The 4,442-nt window shown below is 58.5% G+C and overlaps 1 long non-coding RNA gene across 1 annotated transcript; it reads left to right on the forward strand.

The window, feature by feature from the left end:
- Positions 1 to 3,377: 3,377 nt before the first annotated feature.
- LOC140686926 (uncharacterized) lies at positions 3,378 to 4,087 on the forward strand. The gene is made up of 3 exons (XR_012060931.1): positions 3,378 to 3,423; positions 3,931 to 3,960; positions 4,062 to 4,087. It is a non-coding gene; the product is annotated as an uncharacterized lncRNA (long non-coding RNA).
- Positions 4,088 to 4,442: the final 355 nt, after the last annotated feature.

The raw sequence follows: 4,442 nt of genomic DNA on the forward strand, positions 1-4,442 counted from the left end.
CCCAAATCCACTGCTCACATACTCCTTTTTTTCTCCAGGAGAGGGCATTGGCAACGGCCTGGGGGCCCAGCCAGGTGAGGGTGGCCTGCTCGGAGGGAGGGAGATGTCACTGCCAGCCCAGCTCTGGGCTCCGGACAGAGGGGCTCTTAGGGGCTCACTTATTCCACCAACTGCCCCGAGGGCCTGCCCTGAGCCAGGCCATGGCTGGCACTGCAGGAACCATGCTGGTCAATCCTGACGGGGCTACAGGCCCACCGGGCCCAGTCTGCAAGCCAAGAACCGTGGGTGCCGCTGTGGGCTGCGGTCAGGGCTTGGGGAGAGTCCACCAGAACATAGAGCCCAAGGCTGGAGGCCTGAGGGGCTTTAACCTGGCAGTGGGACACAACTCTGGGGCATTAAGCAGAGCATAAAAGACCTTGTTTATAGGAGAAAATCCTTCGTTCCCAGAGTAGATGGGGACGGGAAGACTTGAGGAGGCTGATGGGCATTTCTGGGGCTGGGCTTGTCGGTAGCCAGAGTGGGGGCAGGGAGAAGTGAGCAGAAGTTAAGGCCACAGGAAGTCTCATGGGCCAGAGGGGTATAGAAGGCTGGACCTGGGGACTCTGTCTCTCTGCTGCCTCAATCTCCCCGGCCCTTTTCCTGTCGCAGTTCCCCCACAGTGACCTCCCTACTCCACCTGTGAATCTAGCCAGCCTGAGGGGAGGGATGTGTGAGGGGAGGGTGGGGTCCTGGCAGGTGGGAGGCTGAGGGAGGCCAGGGAATCACTCCCATTTCAGTGCCATCCAAATTTTCTGTGTCAACCCCCAAATAGGTCTCGCAGCCCAAAATGGCTTTGGACCAGGTAGAGAGGGGATGGGGGCTGAGATTTGGTGGGGAGGCCCAGAGATGGGGGCTTCTGGGTTCCTCACCTGCTCTCCTCTCCTCAGGCTTTGGAGTGGGAGGAAAACCCGAGAAGCCAGGTAGGCCAAGCTCTGCTGTTTTTGTGTCTATAGCCATTAACCCTTTATCTGTGCTCCTCTCAAGTCCCAGGTGTCTCCTCAGGCTCTCTTGCTCTGTCTCTCCAGGGTTCAGGACAGAGAATGGAGCCCAGCCAGGTAAGCTCTAGGAATTTGGGGCTCACTGAGGGGCTAGTGGATGTGAGGGCAGACCCCAATTCTGAGGGGAGAGGAGGGTCCAGGGGGACTAACTGGACAGCCTCCTTCTCATCTCCAGGACTCGGAGGACCGAAACCCCAGAAGCCAGGTGAGACCTGCCCTCCCATCTGGTGTCACATAACAAATATTCATTCAGCAAACACCCACAGGCCAGCCAGGTGCTGGAGGCAGGCCCTTCCGGAACCTGGGCACGCAGGATGAGGCATACAGGAAAGGAGCATGCACGTTACACAGGGCACATTCTGGGGAAGAGGATGCAGAGGTGGGGGACTGCTGGCTGTGGCCCACTGAAAACTCTTGAGCTGGGGCAGCCAAGAGGGACCAGAAAGGGTATAGCCTCTGGGAATGGCTGGAGGCCAAGGTGGCAGGGGCTCGTGCTGAGAGCAGAGTGTGTGGTTGGTGAAGGAAAGGATATGTCAAGGAGTCCACCTTCCTGGCTGGTTGGTGTTCATGGTGGTGCTGATACCAGTCAGGTGGGACCCAGGCAGCTAGGCATGGTGTTCAGGCTCTACAGGGAGGCCAGACCCCAGGGGGAGGTTGAGGAGCAAGCTGGGGGTGTGGGGTGAGGTAAAGCTAAAGGACCGTGCTTTGGGTGGGGCCTCAGAGAGGCTGTACCCAGAGCCCCTGTCCTCTTACCAGGCCCTGCAGCTCAAAACGGTTATGGACCAGGTTAGGGCAGGCCTGCCCGGAGACTCTGGGGAGGCCCAGAGGTGGGGCCCCGGGGCCCTCATCTGCTCCCTGTCTCTCCAGCAGGCTTTGGAGCAGGTGTGGAACCCCAGAAGCCAAGTAAGCCTCATCCCTATCTGTCTTTCTTCACCTCCCCCCAAACCCTAAGCTCCCCTCCCCCATTCATACCCCGTCTCTATCTGTTTCTCCAGGATTTGGGAATGGAAATGGGCTGGGAGTGCAGCCAGGTGAGAATGGTGGGGTCTAGGGGCTTCCATGTCTGGGCGTCCTTCCCTGCCTCCCTCTCAGGCCTCACAGGGGCAGGATTGGTGAATAATTGAGGGACGCTGGGAGGAAACCTCCAGGAGTCCAGCTTTCTGGCTTGGCTTCCACCTCAGCTGGACCCCAAATTGCCCCAGCTCACCCCTTCTGTTCTCACAGGTCCAATAAACCAGAATGGATATGGAGCAGGTAGGAGCAGAGAGGGAGGAGCCTGTGGAGGCCTTGGGATGGGGACTCCTGGGCCCCTTATCTGCTTGCATGTCTTCTTCAGGCTTTGGTGGAAGGCTGAAACCCCAGAAGCCAGGTGAGTCCCGCCCTGGTCTTGTCTCTATCCATGGACTCCCCTGAAGCCAGGGCATCCCCACCTTGGCCTCCCTCTCTCCAGGATCTGGGTACGGGCTGGGGCAGGGGGCCCAGAGGGCAGGGGGCTGGGTTCTGTGTAGTGGGGAAATGCAGGGGGTGGCCTGTGGCCTAGGAGGGGACAAAAAGCCTCAGAGACCAGGTGAGGGAAGAGATCCCTTGTGCCCCCTGCCTTGTCTCTGTCCTGAACCCCTCTAAATACTGCCCCCTTCGTCCACCCCTCTTTTTCCTCCCCAGGATATGGTAATGGAAATGGACTGGGAGCCCAGCCAGGTGAGGGGAGCTGGGTCTGGGTCCTGAGAGGTTGGGAGGTGGAACTTTGGGGGAGGGAAGCAAGAGCTGGGGGGATACAGGAAACCCAGAGGGTCAGGGCCTGGGGGGTCTGGGGAGGCCTAGTGAAGTCAGTGTCAGCCCCTCTGCCTCCCCAGGTCTAGAGGGGGCAGGAAATCCCAGTGGCCAGATGAGAGGAGGGCCATCCTGTCCCTCCTGTCCCTCCTGTCTCTTTCAGGCCTTCTCTTTCTGTCCCCACCTCCCTCAGATGTGACTCTGAGGAGAGGGGCACTACCTGCTTCATGAGTGAAGGGTGTCTGGGGGGAACCCAGTACCCTGGGGAGAACTGTGGGAGGTGAGACCAAGGGACCCCTGTGTTGACCTCACCCTCTCAGGCCCATGGCCAGCTTCATCCACCCCCTGTTTCTCCCCACAGGCCCTGCAGCTCAAAATGGCTATGGACCAGGTAGTGGGGGGCCTACCTGGAGGTTCCGTAGAGGCCGTGAGATGAAGCCCGGGCCTCTCACCTGCTCTCTGTCCTGACCAGGCTTTGCAGCAGTGTCTTAGCTTTATCTCTCTCTGTCTCCCCAAAACCCTGAGTTTCCCCTCCCCCATTTCACACCCCCACCTCCATCTGTCCCCCTAGGATTTGGGAATGGCAATGGACTGGGAGTCCAGGGAGTCCAGCCAGGTGAGACTGGTGGGGTCTGCGGTGGGTGTCTGTGCTGGGCATCCTCTCTTGCTTCCTTCTAGGCCTTCGAGGGACAAGATTGGTGAAGGGTTAAGAGGGGCTGGGGGAGCACCTCCAGAACCCTTGTTTCTGACCTGGCTCTGCAAGGGTGACCACAAACCCTTCCCTTTCCTTAGCCAGGGTCCCAAACCCCCTGCTCATCCCTCCCTTCCCCACAGGCCCCCCAGCTCAGAATGGCTATAGAGCAGGTGCTGAAGGTTTGGGAGAGCTGGAGGCCAGGAGAGGAGGGGAAAGGAAGGGGAAGGTGATCCTCCCTAGACCCTGTTCTCAGGGTCCTCTCCTGGGCTCCAGCCAGACTTGGAGAGGGCGGAGTTGGTGATGGAATGGAGGCAGCATGTAGCAGAGGGGGCCCCAAGTTTTCTGTTTCCTAAACTGAGAGGAAGGGGAAGCTCAGCCCAGTTTCTGGCCTCCTGTGCACCTCAGCCTCTGCCTCTCCCATCCCCCCAGGCCCTACGATTCCCATCGGCTACAGACCAGGTACCTATCAGAGTGGGCACTGGGGGCCAGATGCCGGGGTTCTGGAGGAGAGGTCCAGGGGTGGGTCATGGATCTCTCACCTGCTCCCATCTCTCCTCCAGGCATAGGAGAGGCCATGAAGCTTCAGAAGCCAGGTAAACTCTTTCTCTCTATACCCTGCGATAACTGTGATTTATAATTAGAAATATGTATTTAATCTTCCTCACATTCCTGGCACAGACCCCCTGAAAGCCTGGGAATTTCCCAAGTGAGGAGAGAAACTTCTGTTGTGTTAATAAGGGGACATGTGATTAGAGGGTTGGACATTTCAGTCCCATTCATGACCTCCAGGGAGGAGACAGGGTCTGGAGGCCAGTGATTTAATCAATCTTGCCTGTGTAACGGAGCCTCCGTAAAACCCCAAAAGGATGGGTTTCAGAAAGCTTCTGGGTGAACATGTGGAGGTGCTGGTGGGGGAGGGTGGTGAGATCAGAGAGCTGGGA

The sequence above is a fragment of the Vicugna pacos genome, chromosome 18, assembly GCF_048564905.1.
Source record: "Vicugna pacos chromosome 18, VicPac4, whole genome shotgun sequence".
In the NCBI taxonomy this organism is placed as follows: Eukaryota; Metazoa; Chordata; class Mammalia; order Artiodactyla; family Camelidae; genus Vicugna; species Vicugna pacos.